This window comes from Bombina bombina, chromosome 3 (genome assembly GCF_027579735.1).
Source record: "Bombina bombina isolate aBomBom1 chromosome 3, aBomBom1.pri, whole genome shotgun sequence".
NCBI lineage: Eukaryota > Metazoa > Chordata > Amphibia > Anura > Bombinatoridae > Bombina > Bombina bombina.
The window spans coordinates 582,481,865-582,494,172 of NC_069501.1; positions in this window are offsets into that span (position 1 = coordinate 582,481,865).

Genomic DNA, 12,308 nt, shown 5'->3' on the forward strand with positions numbered 1-12,308 from the left:
CGGGCTATAAGGTGAATATGGCCAAATCAGAGATCCTCTGTCTTCATAAATTCAACAATAGTATACATAACTACCCATTTTAAGAACTTGGTCACTTTTTAACTTACTTGGGTAATCTTTTATCTAATAATCCTAACTTAATATATAATTTAAACATCTCTAAACAATGTATAGGAGTATCTGCATTTTTGGAAGGCTGGCAGCATCTTCCCCTCTCCTTAGCTGGCAGGATTTACCTTGTCAAGATGGTCATTCTACCCAAATCATTATACCCTCTTTTAATGCTTCCCTTTCTTCTTACTAGAAGGGACCTAAAATGTTTAAACAACGCAACTTTGAATTTTCTTTTGAAAGGGAAAAAGCCGAGAATAGCTTTTAAGAAATTGCACCCCCCTATTTAAGTGGGGGCCTTGGTTTTCCTATTTTTTTTTTTTGTAACAATAGGTTTTTATTGATAAATAAAGTGCAAAAACCACATAACAACATATTCATCACATGACATTTTTAGCAACGGAAATACACACGGTTAATAAGAAGGGAAGTGACATGCGAGGCAAGTCGGTGTACCTGACATGGAGAACATAAACAACATTTAACCATTTTCTGGTGTGTACTTACATAATGTAGTTGTTATGCATTGGTTATTCTGAGGGAATAGTTAGGATTTTATATTTTAAAAGTTGTACGGCAATATATGCCATACCCAGTAAGCCTGACAGTTTGGGGAGGCTAGGTAGAAGGTATATGTAGCATGTATAGGTGGAAATGGTGTTGTTAGGTTCGCTCACCCCTATCCCCTTAGGGAGGGGAGGGGTATGGAAGGCGGGAGGGAAGACATATGGGAAGGGGAGGGAATAGTGTAGAGAGGAGCACCTCGGAGCAGTCACAGTGAGGTGCATCTTCTGGGACAGGGAGGGGTTACGGCTAGAGATAGGTCACCAGTGATCAGGAATGAGGGCAATTATGGAGGCGGCCTCAGGTAAGTCTCCCAAGGTCCCCAGGTTAGGCTAAAGGTGTCTGACTGATTCCTTATCCGAAAGACGTAGTCTTCCATAGATTTAATGTACTGTAGGTGGTCAACCACTGCCTGCCATCTCGGGGGCTGCTGTTTCTTCCAGTTTCTGGCTATTAGCATTTTGACCGAAGTCAACAGATAGATTATTAAGTATTTCTTATGTTTTGGTAGTTCTTTTACCCCTATATGTAGGAGGGATAAACCCGGGGTATCTGGGGTCGGGAGCTCTAGGGCCGTACAGGCCACACAGATTTTAGACCAAAGCGGTCGGAGTCTGTCACATGACCACCACATATAGAGCGGGGTGCCTATCTCTCCGCACTCTCTCCAACATAGGGGTGAATGTCCAGGGTACAGAGTCCGAAGCTTGGTCGGCACTAGGTGCCATCTGGTAATGATCTTAAAGTAGAGTTCATACATAGTGACGCAATGTCCAGTCCAGTCAGTGGCCTTAGTCCAGTCAGTGGTCGTGTAAACAAGTCTCAATTCCGCTTCTCAGGAGATCATATGTCTCGTTTTTACGAGAGTGGGAGGCCCCAAGAGGGATCTGTAGTGGACAGTGAGGGGTTTGTATAGTTGCAGGTTCGCTTTCCATCTAACCTCCCAGAGAGTGGGTGACCTGATCTTATCGATCAGGAATCCCCAGGCCTTCATGAGGGATCTGAGTCTCATAAAATCAAACTCTAGGTGGTAGGGGATATCAAACCTGACTATCATATCTTGGGATGGGAGAAGATTCTCATTTAAGTAGAAGTCGCTTAAAGAAGTGACCTCTAGGGTCTTCCAGGGGGTAAGCCGAGTGTTGGGCAACCCCTGTAGAAGTGACACGACCGGGTGAACAGGAGAGAGGTGCGGGGCTATCAGCTGGTTGTGCCGCAATTGGAACCAGGCCAATTGGCAATTTTTAATGAGATGGTTAGAGATAGGTATTTGCGTGGCTAAATGCGGGGGAACCCACAGCAAATCTGAAAGGTCAACGTAAGCGGGGAGGGATGCCTGCTCCAGCTCCCTCCATCTAGTAGGGGGTAGAGCTGATCCCCATGCCAAAACATGCGATATCATCGCCGCTTGGTGATATAGCTGGACATTGGGTAGTCCTAAACCACCTTGGTCAATCGGGGACTGAAGTGTGGCTGCCGCAACTCTCGGTCGCTTGTTGTCCCAGACATATGAGTTAAATGATGTTTGGAAGCCGCGCAGGATCCTCTCCGGTACTGGAATGGGAATACATCGCATGAGGTAAGTTAACTTGGGGAGGATCATAATCTTTAGAGCAGCAATTCTGCCCATCCAAGATATTTCCTCATATTTCTTAGATCCCAATCTGGCATCAACCCTTTTTAGTAAGACAGTATAGTTTTCCTGTATCACTGTGTCTTTGACATGCGACAGGTAGACACCCAGGTGTTGAATCCCGTCCCCCGACTACTTGAACGAGTAGAGGCGCTTAAGACACCTCTGCTCTGACTGGCCAATGTGGATCATATAAGCCTCTGTTTTAGACACATTAATCTTATAATTCGATATTCTGCTAAAGGTGTCAATAGTCTCAAAGAGGGGGGGAAGTGATTCCACCGGGTTCGTTAGGAAGAGAGTGAGATCGTCAGCGAAGAGCGCTAACTTCTGCAATGTGTCATGGATCTGAAGACCCTGTATTCTGTGGTTTTCCCTAATTGCCTCGGCAAGCGGCTCCATTACTAACGCGAAAAGGAGTGGGGACAGGGGATACCCCTGTCTAGTCCCGTTCCTAATGGCAATTCTAGGGGAGCAGAAGCCTAACCCTTTAACCATGGCTGTTGGAGAGGCATAGAGAGCAGCAACCGCCGTACGAAATACTCCAGGGATCCCGAAACGCTCCAGGGCACTAAACATAAATTCCCACCCCACCCTGTCAAACGCTTTTTCCGCGTCCATGGACAAGGTGAGGAGGGGTAGCCCCATGTCTGCTGCCTCCATAAATATGTTCAATAGCCTATGGGTGTTATCAGTACCCTGCCTACCCTGTATGAACCCCACTTGGTCCAAATGGACCAGCGAGGATAAGTGTTTGCCCAGCCTGGTCGCCAGGACCTTAGCATAGACTTTCACATCCACATTAATAAGTGAGATAGGCCGATAGCTCTCACAAAGCGTCGGGTCCTTCCCTTCTTTGGGTATGGTCAGGATAGTGGCCTCTAGGAATTCAGGAAGGAAGAGCCCCATCTCCCTAACCTCATCGTAGAGGTGAAGCAATGTAGGCGAGAGCAATTGGGCAAAGGTTCGATAGAATAAGCTCGTAAAGCCGTCTGGGCCCGGAGCCTTATGGGGTTTTAACGCTAGAATGGCTGTTTTGATTTCCTCCAGGGTGAAAGGAGCAGCCAGATCATCCACCGAGGCTGCGTCCAGGGAGAGAAGGTCTAACTTCACCAAGAACTGCTGGGTAGCTGTCCTACGAGTGTCCACCACCAAAGAGTCGTTATCAAGATTGTACAACGAAGTATAGTAGTCGGCAAATGCCTGTCCTATGTCTCTTGGTGCATGGACTGTGCCTGCTGGAGTAGAAATCGAGGGAATTCTGGCCTGGACCGCACGGTCTCTGAGCTTGCGGGCAAGCAATCTATCAGCCTTGTTCCCTTTATAGAAATATAGCTGTTTAAGCTTGAGTAGATTCGCTTGAACATGGAGCTGTTCTTTCTTGTTAATTTGATCCCTGATTGTACCCACCTGATCGGCAAGGGTGGGAATAGGGGTACTTTTGTTGGCCATTTCGATCGGTCTCAATTCCACGTACAATTTAGCAAGAGGGATCCTACTCTTCGCTTTTAATAGTGCACTTTTTTTAATAAAGTGCCCCCTGAGGTAGGCTTTAAGTGAGGCCCACAGAATGCCCTGGCTCGTGTCTCCTGTATCATTATGTCTCAGAAAATCCGAGATTATCTCGACCAGTTGAGGGATCTCTCTCTCAGAGAGAAATTGATCCGGTAGCTTCCAGGAGGGCCTGCTGTCAGGGGGACACAACAAAGAGCATCTAGCACTGACAAGGTCGTGATCAGACCAGGAGCATGGTCTTATGTGTGGGGCACAGAATTGGTCCAAAGTCCAGGAGTCACACAACAAGTAGTCAATTCTAGAGTAGGAGTTATGTGGTTTAGAATGGTGAGTGTAGTCTCTCTCAGTCGGGGCAAGGCAGCGCCAAATGTCATAAAGGCCATGTTGGTACATAAGCTTGCGCAACGCATTGGACTGAGTATTAAGATTTCGGTCAGAGGGGCATGTTTTAGAGTTTTTTTTTTATCCAAAGTAGGGTCCCAGACCAAATTAAGATCTCCCCCTATCAATAGGTGGCCTCTCCTAACTTCGCCCAGTCGCCTCAAAAACTTTCTCAAGAATGGTATCTGTTTGGTATTTGGGGTGTAGATGGAGGGTAAGGTGTATAGGATTCCATTTAATGTGCAGACCAAAATCAGGTATCTGCCCTCGGGGTCACGATCTGCATATTCTATGGTACAACAGACATCTCTATGGATCAGGATTGCTACTCCTCTCTTTCTCTCTGAGAAAGAAGCCATTTCACATATGGGGTAGTGTGCCGGATTACGTAACGGTCTAGAATTTTTATCCCAATGTGTCTCCTGTAGAAACACAATATGGAGTTTGTGGGAGTTCAGATAATTGGATAGGAGGCTTCGCTTAGTAAGGGAATTCAATCCCTGGGCATTAAGGGTGGCCACAGTAATGGGTGACATGGAGCCAATAGCCTCTATGTCTCTTTTAGGTTAAGGAAGGGGGAGGGAATAGGTACCCAGGGGAGAGCGAAGGGAGGGGGTGAGCCTAGGCACTCACTACAATCTGAGTGTGCTATGTAGAAACTGTCAGGGTACAAATGATGTGTATAATACACTATCACAATGAGTGTTCTTACAAAAAGTCGTAAGAAAACACAACTACTAAGGTGGGGGGGAGGCCGGCGTGAGAGGCCGGACCCCAGTCAGCCGTTCTGGCATATGCTTCAAGTGTCCGCAGGTGTCAAGTTTCTTCTAATAGTGTCGTGTGTGTCTCTCTACATATCGTGTGTGGCGAACCACATGCAATAAACATATAACTCAACAAGAGCAAAACATTACCAGATTTCAACAAAGTTAAACACATAATTAACAGAAAGATGGTGTCATTGTGTAAGAGCAAGTAGTTGGAACACAGACCAATATTCGTAATTATACTAACTAGTCTACTCTTAAAGCATGACTCTCTAGTCAGTAAACAACAAACAAACAACAGGTGATGTTAACATAAAGCCACAGCTAATCCGTGTCGTTATGCTCTGCATGTTAGGTAGGATTCACACCAACATTCATGGTTGTGTTGGTTAATCAATTCTGTGAACATATCTCTCTATGTAATAAACAGCAAACAAACAACAATCAGTGGTAACAATAATGCTTTGTCGCATTAACACTTATAAATTTACCTATGTAGAAAGAAAAACATAAAAGGGAAGAAACCGTATATTAAAAGGGTGCTGTAAATATCCATGCTAAGTCATTTTAAGAACAAGCAAGGAAAGGTAATTGCCCCAGAAGGGGGTATCTGGATCATCAAGGTGGAGCAGATTAGCTCCCGGCACAGTGTCCAATGTAAAGTGCTGAATAAGAAAAGCCTCAAGTGCAAGGATCTGTAGGAATACTGCATGTAGGCGGGATTTTGCCTGAGTACTGTGATGGTTTTTTCTTAGTGTTGCCCACTCTTTGGGGAAGGGGTCGCCACTCTGGGGCCGAGGCTCTCAACCCCCTGTTGGTATCCTTGTGGGGCTGAGTATCAGGCGGATCCGGTGGCAAAAGTTCCCATCTTTGCATGAGTTCTCTAGCCTGCTGTGGGGAAGAGGCTGTGAACTGGTGGCCATCTTTGGTTATATGGAGCTTGACAGGGAACCCCCATCGGTATTTTATAGCTCTATCCCTCATCAACTTGGTATATGGTTGATAGTGGCGCCGCAACTGGAGGGTGTGTGGGGAGAGATCTTGGTAGATTTGTATGTCTGAATATTGCCCCGGTGGGTTTTTGCCGCCTGCTAGTGCCTGGAGAAGTTTGTCCCTAAAGGTATAGTAATGCAGACGGGCTATGACATCCCTCGGCTTATCCCCCTCAGCCGACCTGGGTCTCAGTGCCCTATGTGCCCGATCTATCAGCATCTCCTGGCCCTCCTCCGGGCCCAAAATTGTAACGAAAAGCTCTCGGAGGTCCTTCTCCAGGTCTTGAGGAGAGACAGTCTCAGGGACGCCCTTCACCCGGATATTATTGCATCGGGTGCGGTCTTCTAAATCAGCCAATTTGACTTCAAGGTCCGTTATCTGCTCGGCTAGGCACTGAGAGTAACCAAGCAAATTGGAGTGGTCAATCATCAAGTTTTCCTGTTTGCGCTCTATAATGTCAGTGCGCTCGCCTATGGTGGCTATATCACGTTTCAAATCCGCGTGGCTCTTTTCAAATTTTTTAGATAGAGAGTCATGGTGGGAAGCCAAGAGTGTGGTGATAGAGTCCATAAGGTTGTTATTAACTTCTTTTTCAGCACGCAAGGAGCGACCCACAGACTGGATCAAAGTAGTCTCACTAGGGGTCTCAGCTGAGTTACTAGCGTCTGTGAGTTCCTCATCTGAGCCAGCCTGAGACCTTGAGAGAGGCTTGCTAAAGTGGTCCACCACTGTACGCTTGGGGATGTTAAGGGGCTTTTGCTTTCTTTTGAATGTTTGAGGCATTTTGTGAGTCTGCATGGATTTTTCAGCAAGGTTTGCAGACACAAGACAGCACTATAATGATCTGCTTTTAGTTGACTGACTGGGGTCTTGGCATTTAAATAAGCTTACATGTTGTCAGAATACATTACAACAAGACAGAATGGGTAGAGACTATACTGCTATATGTTTTGAGTATCACACACAACTTGATGGGTAGCGCTGCAGAGCAGGCTGTCTCTAAGACACTAGGGTCCCCTCTCGACTAAGGGGAGGGGGATACGACCCGAGGGAAGGGGAAAGGGGAAGTGGAAGTGACCAGCCTAGACTAGCTAGGCCGGAAAGGGGGAGTCTCGAGGGGTTACACCATTAAGTTATACTGGTTTAACTAGCTGCAGTAATCATTACTATGAAGAAGACAACCTGTGGGGAAGAAAGGTGGTTAGGCAGGCAATAAAATGATATAGCACTCAACTTTGGTTCAGTAGGCCAATAACCCATATGTTATCAATGGACCTGTAAGGGATAAAGGTTGTTAGACAGACAGAAAGATTACACAACACTCCACTTTGAGTCAGGGCTCAAAGGCACATGAGCTGACGCAGCAGCGTTGAATTAACAGTACAGTGAGGCCCACTGATGTAATAAAGTCAGACCAAGCAGCACAGGGTCTAGGACTGGTGCAGCGGCATGGCATCAATAGTAGATAGCAGACTAGGGTGTCTATATGAACTGTATAGGCTGCAGAACCTCGTTAAACCAAATGGATGTCAGGCTGCTGTATGGGGCCTGGAAGGCACTAAGTTCCCCAACTATCTGGGAAGAGCTGTTAGGATTTTCTGTCTGCACCTGGTCCTCAGCAAACAGAGATTGTAATCCTCTTCTACAGCAATGACCCTGTGTGGTCGTCTGTAGTATGGGCAGGTTAGTTCTCTATTGGAGGGTAAATCTACACAATATGCTGTGGGTACAATCGCAGAGGAGTTAAAGGCTCTGCAGGATCTGGAGTGAACCCAGATGTGGCGTGCAAAATAGGGAGCAATGAGTCAAAGTTTAATGAAAGTCTAGTATAAACAGCCGTACCTTTCCTTTAACAGGTTGTAAGAACCCCCTATCACCTGGGTTAGGGTATTGCTCAGGAAACCTTATTGAGATAGTGAGGCAATATTGCTGCTTTAGTACTGTTGGGTGATCATTTACTTGGACTTTGCTTCCCAATTAAACCTTTTCCCTATAAAATTCAAACAGTAAGGCTGTTCCCCTGAATCAACAGGTCAGAGTTTGGCTTTTGTTTTTATTTTCTGCCCCCTAGGTTTCCGTGCTGCAAGATAAAGAATTCACATGTGTGGCAGCAACATAACTCACAGACTGTTAAGGGCTAGTATGATCCTTAGGGCTATGGGGGGATAAAGTGTGGCAAGTCTGTTCCCTTATTAATTCAGGCTGAAGGTGGATGAGCGACCCCCTATAATAAGTGTCCCAGGGGTAACGCCAGCTAGGAAGCTAGATGAGATGCGATCTGGCTAATGGCCGTGCTGCAATATGGCTCTGAGGTAACTTGCCACCAGTCACATTTGAGGGAGAGGTGTTATATAATGGCCCCTTCGCCGCACTCTCTTACCTCTCTTCTTCTTTTCCTACCAGAGCTTGGCGGTGACCAGAACCTGTGTAGTCCGCTGGCGGCTGTAATGCGCTACAGGGATGGTCACAGGCCCCAAGATGGCGGAGGTTCGCGCCAAAGGATCAGTGGCGCGGCTCTGCTTGTGATATATCTTCAAGGCCTCTCACCTCACAGTCCAGAACCGGCCACAGCCGGGACGATCTCCGACACCGCTCGCCACTGGAGTGTCAGTAAAGGACCTTCAGCTAGGGGAGATTCACTTGCCGGAGGTGTCAGGCCGCTTCCCTATCGCTGGTGTCTGCGAGGTGTTGAGCTGCTGCTGCACCGGAGCGGAGCCCCGACCCTCCGGGCAGCAGGGGTAAGCAGTCAGGGAAATAGCTTGCTATTAGTCCAGGACAGTGTAGTTAGATGAAGTGTGGGGTTGTTGGTTAACACCTCCGGTGGATACGAGGTCACTCTTCAGACGTCAAAGCGGAGTGTATAGGCAGCAGCAAAGTTGTCTTCCGTAGTATACCCCAAGAGCTTCAGTCTTCCTCAGCCAGTCACAGGGATCAGACTAGAGTGTAATTTGGGGTGAAATAAAATACTTTTTGTATAGTTTGGGCACCTAATTTTAGACTTAAATCACTTAGCTAAGGGAGAGCTCCTGCAAAACTAGATCGGCCCCCCTGGTTTTCCTGTTTTTAAATTATATAACTGGTTAACCTTGCTACACAATGTCTTGGACTGGCAATTAAGAACAGGTCATTTTTATGAAGAAGCGTCAGAGAGGTCTGTTTTGGGTAAATGGGAACTTTCATTTCTTCCCTATATTTCCATTAAGGATCTACCTACGAATACACATACACACATTTTATATAGGGATGCTCTTCAATCTTGGTGCTTGGCCCATGAATTTTTGAAGTGTACACACCTTTCTCCCAAGTTTCTCCCATTACTAAGGAATATTTATTTTCCAGCCGGTATGGATACTAGCCCCTTCCAGTTGTGGAATGAGGGTAATAGGTGATCTTTTGGACCCTTTAAATAAAGTAACTTATTTGTTTCAAGATTTACAAGCTCGGTTTGATATTCCACGCTCTCATTTCTATGCATACCTCCAGGTACGACATTACATTACAAGTTTAATGAGGGAGAACCCCTCTTTTTGGGATACCTCAGTTTTTAACCAGCCTCAAACAGCATTTGTTATGGGGGGTTTTTTTTATCTATGTCTATATTTTTTTAAAAATTGTTAACCACAAGGGAGATCTAGAAGTGTTGAATGGGTTAGTGGGTAAATGGAGCATGGATGTTGCTGAGGACTTAACATCCTCTCAAATTGTTGATAGTTTAAACTCTGTGACAAAAGCGACTCTTTCCATACCCCTTAGAGAATCTCAATTCAGAATGTTACATAACGATTACATAACCCCTCGTAGGTTATCTAAGTGAAGACTTGATTGTAGCAATGTGTGTGTCAAATGCCACTGGGAGATTGCAAATTCTATTCATAATTTTTATACTTACCCAAGGATTAAATACTTTTGGAGCAATGTCCAATACTGGATTAAACACTGTTTCAAAATTTATGTTACCCTTGATATATCTTAACTTTGCTTATTTCAAAGGGATAGAAAACTAGATAAATGGCAAATACTTCTCACTTTAATTATACTGTTAGCCCGCAAGTGTATGCTTGATTTATGGACAGTTAGGAATCCTCCCATGATCCCTTAATTTAAATAATAAAATACTAAGACAACTATTCATAGAACAATGGGATACTAAACTGGATAGCTCAAATAGACTGAGAGGTTTTCTTAAAAAATGGAAACCATATATAAAGACATTAGAAATAGAGATGCAAAGAAAAATCTTGTAACCTTTTGAACAAACAGAATTGGTATTAATGACAAGATCGAAGGGAGAATGGAGCTGCCTTGATGACGTTCCAGATGAAACAGCTATGTTATTGTGACATATCTAATTAAGTTCAACATCTAGTTTGATACATCACTGTTTGAGAAAATGGAAGAGAGGGAAATTATTATTAGCTATACTATAATCGTGCAGCCAAAAGAATTCACCTGGATGCAGCGAAGCCACCGGGATGCAGCAAAGGCAAACGGAGCATTACAAAAATAAAACCGTCTGCAAATTGCAATAAGTATTAAAAAAAAAAACTAACCGTCTGCAAATAAAAAAAACAACTAACCATCGCAATAAAAAAACCTAACCTTCCACAATAAGTAATAAAAAAAAATAACCACCCGTACAAACTAAAACTCATTTAATGACTAATCCCCCTAACCTAACACCCCCTAAATTAACCCCTTAGTTACATAAAAAAAATACTACATTACAATTTTTTAAAAAATACATTAATCTAAAATTACAGAAAATAAAAAAGCTATCATTACAAAAAATAATAAATAACACTATCCAAAATAAAAAAATTAAACCTAATCCCTATGAAAATAAAAAAGCTCCCCCAAAATAAAAACACCACCTAATCTAAGGAAAGGGGCTTTTTGTAGGGCATTGCCCTATAGAAATCAGCTCTTTTACATTCAAAATAAACAAAGTCCCCCCTAACAGTAAAACCCCCCCACCCACCAACCCCCCCCAAAAAAAAACTAACCCTAATAAACCTAAACTATTCATTGCATTCAGCTCCTTTGCAAATTGCCCAATAAACCCTAATCTAAAAAAAACAACCCCCCCCAAAAAAAAACTAACACTAAAGCCTTAAATAGGTACTCACGGTTTCAGAAGAAGGTCTACTTCCTGGCAGGTCCATCATCTTCATCCACAGAGAAGGCGGCGCGGAGCAGAGGTCCGGAGCAGTCTTCCCAGGTGTGGCAGTCTTCCCCGATGTGGGCGGAGAGAAGGCTGCCCAGAGCGGAGGTTCGGAGTGGTCTTCCCAGATGTGGTGATCCTTGGCGGCGGTCATCGGTGGTGGTGGTCCTCAGCAAAGGCATGGAGGTTGCTCTTCACGTCCATCGCACACTGAAGATTGAATTCAAGGCACCCCATATTTATTGGGGTACCTTGCATTCCTATTGGCTGAAATTTTAAAAATCAGCCAATAGGATGAGAGCTACTGAAATCTTTTTCACTGATTTTAACAGCCAATAGGATTTCAGTAGCTCTAATCCTATTGGCTGATTTTTAAAATTTCAGCCAATAGGAATGCAAGGTACCCCAAATTGATTGCGGTACCTTGCATTCAATATTCAGTATACGACGGACATCGGATGAAGACGAGCCTCCATGTCGCCAAGGACCACTGCTGCCACAAGGACTGCCGCTTCCACCGAGGACTGCTGATGCCGCCACAGATGACCACCGCCGAGGATCGCCACATCCAGCTGAGATAAACCTTTTGGCAAACATGTTCGTTAATTAGGGTTAACCGAGGTAAAAGCGTCCTCTATTGTTAACTAGAACTTGGCATTATTATTGCTTGATAGCAGATAGAACATCTTTCAATGGTGAAAAGCAGAAACAATACAGCAGAATGTGAATGAAGCAGCTGGCCAAAGCCTGCCCGGGAATTTCAAAAACCAAACTGAAGAAGCAAGCCTGGATCTTGCGGTAATCAAGTGGTTCCTATAAACCGCCTGGATACGGTTTACATACAGAAGCAAAACGTACACCGGCAAGTCTGTGTCCCCAGTGAGCAGGGAGACGCGGTTGTGAGAGGTGAGACAAGGATGTCAGAGGCTCATGTCCCGGTCCGTTCGTCAATGATACTGTGACTTTGTTTTCCCGGATGTTTGCTGCAATACGTTAACACAGGTCTGCTGTATTGTTTCTGCTTTTCACCATTGAAAGATGTTCTATCTGCTATCAAGCAATAATAATGCCAAGTTCTAGTTAACAATAGAGGACGCTTTTACCTCGGTTAACCCTAATTAACGAACATATGTTTGCCAAAAGGTTTATCTCAGCTGGATTACAAAGTGATACAAATTGTTAC